Consider the following 11,968-nt stretch of genomic DNA (forward strand, 5'->3'; position numbering starts at 1 on the left):
TCTCAAGAACTCCTTTCTTCTGATTTATCCCATTGTTCACAGGATTCCTTTCAGAAGTGTACATGAATTGGTTATTTGCAACCATTTCAATTAGCTCTTGAACCTCTGTAGGTGTCTTCTTCAGATGAAGAGATCCTCCAGCAGAGCTATCCAAAGACATCTTGGATAGTTCAGAGAGACCATCATAGAAAATACCTATGATGCTCCATTCAGAAAGCATGTCAGATGGACATTTTCTGATCAATTGTTTGTATCTTTCCCAAGCTTCATAGAGGGATTCTCCATCCTTCTGTCTGAAGGTTTGGACTTCCACTCTAAGCTTACTCAATTTTTGAGGTGGAAAGAACTTTGCCAAGAAGGCATTGACTAGCTTTTCCCATGAGTCCAGGCTTTCTTTAGGTTGTGAGTCCAACCATGTCCTAGCTCTGTCTCTTCCAGCAAAAGGGAATAGCATAAGTCTGTAGACCTCAGGGTCAACCCCATTAGTCTTGACAGTGTCACAGATTTGCAAGAATTCAGCTAAGAACTGATGAGGATCTTCCAATGGAAGTCCATGGAACTTGCAATTATGTTGCATTAGAGAAACTAATTGAGGCTTAAGCTCAAAGTTGTTTGCTCCAATGGCAGGGATAGAGATGCTTCTCCCATAGAAATCGGGAGTAGGTGCAGTAAAGTCACCCAGCACCTTCCTTGCATTGTTGTTGTTTTCGGCTGCCATGTGTTCTTCTTCTTTGAAGAATTCGGTTAGGTCCTCTACAGAGAGTTGTGCCTTAGCTTCTCTTAGCTTTCGCTTCAAGGTCCTTTCAGGTTCAGGGTCAGCTTCAACAAGAATGCCTTTGTCTTTGCTCCTGCTCATGTGAAAGAGAAGAGAACAAAAAAATATGGAATCCTCTATGTCACAGTATAGAGATTCCTTGAGGTGTCAGAAGAACAGAAAAATAGAAGGAAGAAGTAGAGAATTCGAACTTAATTAGATAGAGTTCGAATTGTGCATTGAGAAGGAGTGGTACTCCATGAATAGAAGGATGTGGGAAGAGAGGAAGAAATTTTCGAAAATCAAGTGAAATATTTTGAAAATATTTTTTTAAAAAAAAATTTAATTAATTTTCGAAAATCAAGAGTGAGAAAGAGATCAAGAAATTTTTGAAAAAGATTTTTGAAATTAGAAATCAAAAAGATATGATTTGAAAACTATTTTGAAAAAGATGTGATTAAAAAGATATGATTGAAAAGTTATGGTTTTAAAAAGATATGATTGAAAAGATATGATTTTGAAAACAATTTTAAAAAGATTTGATTTTAAAAATTAATGACTTGCCTAACAAGAAAAGATATGATTCAAACATTAAACCTTTGTCTGTGGATGATATGGAGTTGCTACTTTGTGGCTAATTCCATATCGGACTATAGCAGAGTACAGCTGTTTATTGTAGAAATGAGTGCCCCCATCACTGATTAGTACTCTGGGAACACCAAACCTGCTGAAGATGTGTTTCTGGAGGAATTTCAGCACGGTCTTAGTATCATTAGTGGGTGTAGCAATTGCTTCTACCCATTTAGATACATAGTCTACTGCCACCAGAATGTAAGTGTTTGAGTATGATGGTGGGAACGGACCAATGAAGTCAATATCCCATACATCAAACAATTCAATCTCTAGGATCCCTTGTTGAGGCATGGCGAATCCATGAGGCAAGTTACCAGCTCTTTGGCAACTGTCACAGTTACGCACAAACTCTCGGGCATCTCTATAGAGAGTAGACCAGTAGAAGCCACATTGGAGGACCTTAGTGGCTGTTCGCTCACTTCCGAAATGTCCCCCATACTGTGATCCATGGCAATGCCACAGGATCCTTTGTGCTTCCTCTCTAGGTACACATCTGCGGATCATTCCGTCTGCACATCTCTTAAAGAGATATGGCTCATCCCATAGGTAGTACTTGGCATCTGAAATTAATTTCTTTCTTTGCACCCTGCTGTACTCCTAGGGTATGAACCTCACAGCTTTATAATTTACAATATCTGCAAACTATGGAGCTTCCTGAATGGCAAAGAGTTACTCATCTGGGAAAGTCTCAGAGATCTCAGTAGAAGGGAGGGACGCCCCAGCTACTGGTTCTATTCAGGACAGATGATCAGCTACTTGGTTCTCTGTCCCTTTTTTGTCTCTTATTTCTATATCAAACTCTTGCAGAAGCAGCACCCATCTTATGAGCCTGGGTTTTGAATCCTGCTTTGTGAGTAAGTATTTAAGAGCAGCATGATCAGTATACACAATCACTTTTGACCCTACCAAATAGGATCTAAACTTGTCAATGGCATAGACCACTGCAAGTAACTCTTTTTCTGTGGTTGTGTAATTCTTCTGTGCGTCATTTAGAACACGGCTAGCATAATAAATAACGTGCAGAAGTTTGTTATGCCTCTGTCCTAACACTGCACCAATAGCATGGTCACTGGCATCACACATTAGTTCGAATGACAATGTCCAGTCTGGTGCAGAGATGACTGGTGCTGTGACCAGTTTGGCTTTCAGGGTCTCAAATGCCTACAGACACTGTGTGTCAAACACAAATGGTGTGTCAGCAGCTAGCAGGTTGCTTAGAGATTTTGTAATTTTTGAAAAATCCTTTATAAACCTTCTGTAGAATCCTGCATGCCCCAGAAAGCTTCTGATTGCCTTAACATTGGCAAGTGGTGGTAATTTTTCAATCAACTTTACCTTTGCTTGATCCACCTCTATTCCCTTGCTTGAAATTTTGTGCCCAAGGACAATTCCTTCAGTCACCATAAAGTGACATTTCTCCCAGTTTAAGACCAGGTTAGTCTCTTGGGACCTTTTCAGGACAAGTGTTAGATGGTTAAGACAGGAGTTGAATAAGTCTCCATATACTGAGAAGTCATCCATGAAGACTTCCAGGAACTTCTCCACCATATCAGAGAAGATGGATAGCATACATCTCTGAAAAGTTGCAGGTGTATTACACAGACTAAAAGGCATTCTTCTGTAGGCAAACACGCCAGAAGGGCAAGTGAATGTTGTTTTCTCTTGGTCCTGAGGATCTACTGCAATTTGGTTGTAACCTGAATAGCCATCCAAAAAGCAGTAATAATCATGACCAGCTAGTCTTTCTAGCATTTGGTCTATGAATGGTAAAAGAAAATGATCCTTTCTGGTGGCTGTGTTGAGCCTTCTGTAATCAATACACATACGCCACCCTGTAACTGTTCTTGTAGGAACCAGTTCATTCTTTTCATTATGAACTACTGTCATGCCTCCCTTCTTGGGGACAACTTGGACAGGGCTTACCCAGGGGCTATCAGAAATGGGATAAATAATCCCAGCCTCTAGTAATTTAGTAACCTCTTTCTGCACCACCTCCTTCATGGCAAGATTTAGCCGCCTTTGTGGTTGAACCACTGGTTTGGCATTATCCTCCAATAGGATCTTGTGCATGCATCTTGCTGGGCTAATGCCCTTAAGATCACTTATGGACCATCCAAGAGCTGTCTTGTGTGTCCTTAGCACTTGAATTAGTGCTTCCTCTTTCTGTGAATTTAAAGCAGAGCTTATGATCACTGGAAAAGTGTCACCATTTCCCAGAAATGCATATTTTAGGGATGGTGGTAGTGGTTTGAGCTCAGGTTTGGGAGGCTTATCCTCTTCCTGAGGAATTTTCAAAAATTATTTTATTTCCTCTGGTTCCTCCTGATCAGGCTGAACATCCTTGAAGATGTCCTCTAGCTCTGATTCTAGACTTTCAGTCATATTGATCTCTTCCACCAAAGAGTCAATAATATCAGTACTCATGCAGTCATTTGATGTGTCTGGATGCTGCATAGCTTTGACAGCATTCAACTTGAACTCATCCTCATTGACTCTCAGGGTTACTTCCCCTTTTTGTACATCAATAAGAGTTCGTCCAGTTGCTAGAAAAGGTCTTCCTAGAATGAGAGTTGCACTCTTGTGCTCCTCCATTTCCAGCACTACAAAGTCAGTTGGAAAGGCGAATGGCCCAACCTTGACAATCATGTCCTCAATTATGCCTGATGGATATTTAATGGAGCCATCAGCAAGTTGGAGACATATCCGGATTGGTTTGACCTCTTCAGTCAACCCAAGCTTTCTGATAGTGGATGCAGGTATTAGATTGATGCTTGCTCCAAGGTCACATAGGGCTGTCTTGGTGCAAGCACCTTCTAATGTGCATGGTATCATAAAGCTTCCTGGATCTTGAAGCTTTTCTGGTAAGCTTTTCAGAATGACTGCACTGCATTCTTCAGTGAGAAACACTTTTTCAGTTTCTCTCCAATCCTTCTTATAACTTAAGATCTCTTTCATGAACTTAGCATAAGAAGGTATTTGCTCAAGTGCCTCTGCAAACGGAATCTTTATTTCAAGAGTCCTTAGATAGTCTGCAAAGCGGGCAAATTGCTTATCCTGTTCCGCTTGGCGGAGTTTCTGAGGATAAGGCATCTTGGCTTTATATTCTTCAACCTTAGTTGCTGCAGGTTTATTCCTTACAGAGGTGGTTGGAGAAGCCTTTTTAGAGGGGTTACTATCAGCACTCTCAGGTGTCTAATTCCTCATTGGCATTTGAACGCCAGGATTGGGTGAGGAATGGGCGTTTAACGCCAACTTTTCCCCCTTTTCTGGCGTTTGAACGCCAGAACTGGGCAAGGAATGGGCGTTTAACGCCAGCTTTTCCCCCCTTTCTGGCGTTTGAACGCCAGGAGTATTCCTCTCTGGGCTCTTACTGTCCTCAGAGGGATTTTGGGCAGTGGTTTGGTTATCCTCTGTCAATTGTTTCTTTCTTGACTTTTTGCTACTTTGAGCAGTGTTATTCAATGTCTTCCCACTCCTCAGTTGAACTGCTTGGCATTCTTCTGTTATCTATTTAGATAACTGTTGTTTTGTCTGATTCAACTGTGATTCTATGTTCTTGTTGGCAATTTTAGTTTCTTGGAGCATCTCTTTAAATTCTGCCAACTATTTTGTCATCAGGAGTAATTGCTGATTAAGCTCAACAATCTGTTCTTGAGGATTAGGATCAGTATTTTCTTCTTTTGTAGAGGGATCACTGCTAGAGTACAAATGTTGATTTCTAGCAACAGTATCTATGAGTTCTTGAGCCTCTTCAATCGTCTTCCTCATATGTATAGATCCACCAGCTGAGTGGTCTAGAGACATCTGAGCTTTTTCTGTAAGCCCATAGTAGAAGATGTCTAACTGTACCCACTCTGAAAACATTTCAGAGGGGCATTTTCTTAGCATACCTCTATACCTCTCCCAGGCATTATAAAGGGACTCATTATCCTCTTGTTTAAAGCCTTGGATATCCAGCCTTAGCTGTGTCATCCTTTTTGGAGGGTAAAATTGATTCAGGAATTTGTCTGATAACTGTCTCCATGTTTTTATGCTTGCTGTGGGTTGGTTATTCAACCACCTCTTAGCTTGATCTTTTACAGCAAATGGAAACAGTAATAATCTGTAGACATCCTGATCCACCTCTTTATCACATACTATGTCAGTAATTTGTAAGAACTGTGCCAGAAACTCAGTAGGTTCTTCCTGTGGAAGACCGGAATACTGGCAATTTTGCTGCACCATGATAATGAGTTGAGGATTTAGCTCAAAGCTGCTTGCTTTAATGGGAGGTATACAGATGCTACTCCCATATGCAGCTGTAATGGGGTTAGCATATGACCCCAGAGTCCTTCTGGACTGCTCAATTCCACTTAGGTCCATGATGGAGAAAGGGAATATGATATGGATTCACAAGTAAAGTAAAATATTTTTTTTAATGTAACCAAAAATAATAAAATAAAACAAATGGAAAATAAAATCAAATTTCGAAAACTAAAAGAAAATAAGATCAAAGAAAATTGAAAACTAAATCAATTAATTAATTAAAAAGATTTTGGAATTAGCAATTGAAAAGATATGATTGAAAATTATTTTGAAAAAGATTTGATTTTTTTTTTTTGAAATAAGGAAAGAGAAAAACAACAAAATGACACCAAACTTAAAATTTTTAGAAAATCAAGCACAAATTTTCGAAAATTTTAAAGGAAAACACAAAGAAGACACCAAACTTAGAATTTTTAAAGATCAAGAAAGGACTAAGAACATGCAAATTCAAAAAATTAAAAGAAAACAAAGGCATGCAATTGACACCAAACTTAAAATATGAAACTAAACTCAAATAAAAGACTCTAAACTAACAAAAATAAAACAGTCCTAATCTAAGCAACAAGACAAACCGTCAGTTGTCCAAACTCGAACAATCCCCGGCAACGGCGCCAAAAACTTGGTGCACGAAATTGCAATCACACTTTTGCAATTCCGCACAACTAACCAGCAAGTGCACTGGGTCGTCCAAGTAATACCTTACGTGAGTAAGGGTCGATCCCACGGAGATTGTCGGCTTGAAGCAAGCTATGGTTATCTTGTAACTCATAGTCAGGATATCAATAATTCTCATTTTTAATTGTGAAAAGTAGAAAAACATGAAGTAAATACTTGTTTTGCAGTAATGGAGAACAGGTTGAGGTTTTGGAGATGCTCTATCTTCTGAATCTCTGCTTTCCTACTGTCTTCTTCTTCAAGCACGCAAGGCTCCTTCCATGGCAAGCTATATGTAGGGTTTCACCGTTGTCAATGGCTACCTCCCATCCTCTCAGTGAAAATGTTCAACGCGCTCTGTCACAGCACGGCTATTCATCTGTCGGATCTCAATCAGGTTGGAATAGAATCTAGTGATTCTTTTGCGTCTGTCACTAACGCCCAGCCTTCAGAAGTTTGAAGCTCGTCACAGTCATTCAATCCTTAAATCCTACTCAGAATACCACAGACAAGGTTTAGACCTTCCGGATTCTCTTGAATGCCGCCATCAATTCTAGCTTATACCACGAAGATTCTGATTAAGGAATCCAAGAGATATCTACTCAATCTAAGGTTGAATAGAGGTGGTTGTCAGGCACACGTTCATAGGTGAGAATGATGATGAGTGTCACAGATCATCACATTCATTAAGGTTAGGAACAAGTGATATCTTAGAATAGAAGCAAGCATGATTGAATAAAAAACAGTAATAATTGCATTAATCCATCAAGACACAGCAGAGCTCCTCACCCCCAACCATGGGGTTTAGAGACTCATGCCGTAGAAGGTACAGTATGAAACGTGTAAAGTGTCATGAGGTACAGATACAATATCAAAAGGTCCTATTAATAGTGAACTAGCAACCTATGGTATACAGAAATGAGTAAATGACGTAAAAATCCACTTCCAGGGACCACTTGGTGTGTGCTTGGGTTGAGCATTGAAGATTTCATGTGTAGAGACTTTTTCTGGAGTTAAATGCCAGCTTTTGTGCCAGTTTGGGCGTTTAACTCCAATTTTTGTGCCAGTTCCGACGTTAAACGCCGGGAATTCTGAAGCTGATTTGCAACGCTGGTTTAGGCCATCAAATCTCGGGTAAAGTATGAACTATTATACATTGCTGGAAAGCCCAGGATGTCTACTTTCCAACGCAATTGAAAGCGCGCCAATTGGGCTTCTGTAGCTCCATAAAATTCACTTTGAGTGCAGGGAGGTCAGAATCCAATAGCATCTGCAGTCCTTTTCAGCCTCTAAATCAGATTTTTGCTCAGGTCCCTCAATTTCAGCCAGAAAATACCTGAAATCACAGAAAAACACACAAGCTCATAGTAAAGCCCAGAAAAGTGAATTTTAACAAAAAACTAATAAAAATGTAATAAAAACTAACTAAAATATACTAAAAACATACTAAAAACAATGCCAAAAAGCGTATAAATTATCCGCTCATCAACATCTTAGACAATTCATACAGACCATCATAGAATATATCCATGATGGTCCATTCTGAGAGCATGTCAGAAGGACACTTTTTCGTTAGTTGCTTGTATCTTTCCCAAGCTTCATAGAGGGATTCACCTTCTTTCTACTTGAAGGTTTGAACATCCACTCTAAGCTTGCTCAGCTTTTGAGGAGGAAAGAACTTGGCTAAGAAAGCCATGACCAGCTTATCACAAGAGTTCAGGCTATCTCTAGGTTGAGAGTCCAACCATGTTCTAGCTCTGTCTCTTACAGCAAAAGGGAAAAGCATAAGCTTCTAGACCTCGGGATCAACTCCATTGGTCTTAACAGTATCACAGATCTGCAAGAATTCCGTTACGAACTGAAAGGGATCTTCTGATGGAAGTCCATAAAACTTGCAATTCTATTGCATTAGAGAAACTAATTGGGGCTTAAGCTCAAAATTGTTTGTTCTAATGGCAGGGATTGAGATGCTTCTTCCATGGAAGTTGGAATTTGGTGCAGTAAAGTCACCAAGCATCTTCCTTGCACTGTTGTTGTTGGGTTCGGCTGCCATATCCTTTTCCTGTTCGAAAATTTCAGTTAGGTCCTCTTCAGAGTACTGTGCTTTAGCTACTCTTAGCTTCCTCTTCAAGGTCCTTTCAGGTTCAGGATCAGCTTCAACAAGAATGCCTTTTTTCTTGTTCCTGCTCATATGAAAAAAAGAGGACAGAAAAGGAAGAGGAATCCTCTATGTCACAGTAAAGAGATTTTTTTATGTGAGTAGAAGAATAAGAATGAAGGAAGAAGAAGAAAAATTCAAACATAGAGAAGGGAGGGGTTCGAATTTTGAGAAGAGAAGTGTTAGTAAATAAATAAAATAAATAGAAAGAGAGAGAGAGGGAAATTCGAAAATTAGAAGAAAAGAAAAGAAAAATATTTTTGTTTTTATTTTAAAATTTAGTTAGAATTCAAAAATTAAGAGAAGAAATAAAATTAAAGTTAAAATTTGAAACAATTAGTTAATTAAAAGAATTTTGAAAAGGGGTGAGGAGTTTTCAAAAATTAGAGAGAGAAGTAGTTAGGTGGTTTTGAAAAAGATAAGAAATAGTAAACAAACAAAAAGTCAATTAGTTAATTGAAAAAGATTGAAAATCAATTTTGAAAAGATAAGAAGTTAGAAAAGATATTTTGAAATTAAAGTTTGAAAAAGATATGATTGAAAAGATATGATTGAAATTTATTTTCAAAAAGATTTGAAAAAAGAAATTTAAAAAGATTTGATTTTGAAAATTAAAGTTAATGACTTGACTAACAAGAAACTAAAAGATATGATTCTAGAATTTAAAGGTTGAATCTTTCTTAACAAGAAAGTAACAAACTTGAAATGTTTTAATCAATCACATTAATTGTTAGTAAAGTTTTTTGAAAATTTGAAATGAAATTAAGAAAAAAATTTTGAAAAATTTTGAAGAAGAGTTTTGAAAAAATTTTCGAAAAACAAAGGAAAAAAAAAGAAAAAGATTTGATTTTGAAAAAGATTTTGAAAAGATAAATTTTTGAAATTGAAATCTTAACTTGACTAACAAGAAACAACTTATTTTAAAAATTTTTGACTAAATCAACCCAAAGATTTCGAAATTTATGAGTGAAATCAGGAAAATATATTTTTTGATTTTTTTGAATTTAATTAGGAAAGAGAAAAACCACAAAATGACTCAACACATAAAAATTTTGAATTAAAACAAATGATGCATGCAAGAACACTATGAATGTCAAGATGAACACCAAGAACACTTTGAAGATCATGATGAACATCAAGAACTTATTTTTGAAGAATTTTCAAGAAAAGAAAAACATGTAAGACACCAAACTTAGAGATTTTTCATGTTTAGACACTATGAATTCAAAAATGCATATGAAAAACAAGAAAAGACACAAAACAAGAAAATTTTAAGATCAAACAAGGAGACTTATCAAGAACAACTTGAAGATCATGAAGAACACCATGCATGAGTTTTCGAAAATTTTGAGAAAAATTAAAAAGATGCAATTGACACTGGTGGACGAAATTGTGATTCATTCTTTTCCAACTCGAAACAATCCCCGGTAATGGCTCCAAAAACTTGGTACACAATACCATAGGGTAAAATCAACTTCACAGTCTCGTTCAACTAACCAGCAAGTGTACTGGGTCGTCCAAGTAATACCTTACGTGAGTAAGGGTCGAATCCACAGAGATTGTTGGTATGAAGCAAGCTATGGTCACCTTGTAGATCTCAGTCAGGCGGATTAAACATGATACTTGATTAGATTCAAATAATAAAATAGAAATAATAAAAAGGATAGAATACTTATGTAAATCAAGAGTGGGAATTTCAGATAAGCGCATGGAGATGCTGTGCTCCTCTTTGAAACTCTGCTTCACTATTCTCTCTTCCAATCCTTCTTACTCCTTTCCATGGCAAGCTGTGTATAGGGGTTCACCAGCAACTGTGGCTACTTTCATCCTCTCGGGAAAATATCCTATGCGGCTGTCACTCGCACAGCTAATCAGTCTGGAGGCATCACCCATGGCTGATGGCTACATCCCATCCTCGCAGTGAAAACTAATGCTCACGCACTCTGTCACAGTACGGCTAATCACTGGTTGGTTCCCGCTCCTACTGGAATAGAATCCCTTGATTCTTTTGCGTCTGTCACTAACGCCCAGCAGGTTGCAAGTTTGAAGCACGTCACAGTCATTCATTACCGGAATCCTACTCGGAATACCACAGACAAGGTTAGACTTTCCGGATTCCCAGGGTCCTACTCGGAACACCACAGACAAGGTTGGACTTTCCGGATCCTCATAAATGCCGCCATCCATCTAGCTTATACCACGAAGATTCTGTTGGGGAATCTAAGAGATACACATTCAAGCTCTGTTGCATGTAGAACGGAAGTGGTTGTCAATCACGCGCGTTCATAAGTGAGAATGATAATGAGGGTTATTTACTCATCACATTCATCATGTTCTTGGGTGCGAATGAATATCTTGGAATAAGAATAAATGAAGTTTATAGGATTATAATAGTAATTGCATTGAAACTTGAGGTACAGCAGAGCTCCACACCCTTAATCTATGGTGTGCAGAAACTCCACTGTTGAAAATACATAAGTAAAAGGTTCAGGCATGGCCGAATGGCCAGCCCTTTCCATGATCAAGTGACCGAATGATAAAAGAGATAAAGTGGTCAAAAGATGTCAAATACATTAGTTAAATGTTCTATTTATAAAAAACTAGCTCCTAGGGTTTACATGAGTAAGTAATTGATGCATAAATCCACTTCCGGGGCCCACTTGGTGTATGTTTGGGCTGAGCTTGATCAATCCACGAGCTAAGGCTTCTCTTGGAGTTGAACTCCAAGTTATGACGTGTTTTGGGCGTTCAACTCCGGATCATGACGTTTTTCTGGCGTTTAACTCCAGACAGCAGCATGTACTTGGCGTTCAACGCCAAGTTACGTCGTCAATTTCCGAACAAAGTATGGACTATTATATATTGCTGGAAAGCCAAAAAGCGTATAAATTATCCGCTCATCATTTTGTGTGCGGTTTTATTGATGGTTTATGTTAGCGGTTTATGTTGGTGGTATTTGAAGTGGTTTATTCAATGGTTTTGCTAGACGATTTATGTTACCGGTAACATAGGTGGTTTTGTTTAGTGGATTTGCATGTGGTTTATGTCAGTGATTTTGCTAGACGGTTTATAAATATTTTGCATGTGGTTATTGTTAGTGGTTTCAAAACTTGGTTTTTATTGTTAATTGTTTTGTTAGTGGTTTTGTTAGTGGTTCTCACTAATCGGTCCATGTAATGTGCAACCCAACGGTGCATCTCGAGCATGCGGTGGCAGCAGGGCATGTGACTCGATGGTATGTTCCGTACTTACAAATGACCGGATTATACCATCTTGCGAGACTGAACAATAGACGGTTCCGATTAGATGAGCCCCTTGTCAGTGCCTTCGTCGAGTGATGGCATCCGGAGACGCACACATTCCACATGCCGTTCGGAGAGTGCACCATCACACTTCAGGACGTGGCCTATCAATTGGGGTTGCCAGTGGACGATCGTTATGTCAGTGGCTGCCTGACAGATTTC

The 11,968-nt window shown here is 38.6% G+C and overlaps 1 non-coding gene across 1 annotated transcript; it reads left to right on the top strand.

The window, feature by feature from the left end:
* The first annotated feature begins 218 nt into the window (after nucleotides 1–218).
* Nucleotides 219–322, top strand: LOC130937716 (small nucleolar RNA R71). The gene has a single exon (XR_009068920.1). It is a non-coding gene; the product is annotated as a small nucleolar RNA R71 (small nucleolar RNA).
* The last annotated feature ends 11,646 nt before the right edge of the window (nucleotides 323–11,968 follow it).

The sequence above is a fragment of the Arachis stenosperma genome, chromosome 6 (genome assembly GCF_014773155.1).
Source record: "Arachis stenosperma cultivar V10309 chromosome 6, arast.V10309.gnm1.PFL2, whole genome shotgun sequence".
NCBI classification, from domain to species: Eukaryota; Viridiplantae; Streptophyta; class Magnoliopsida; order Fabales; family Fabaceae; genus Arachis; species Arachis stenosperma.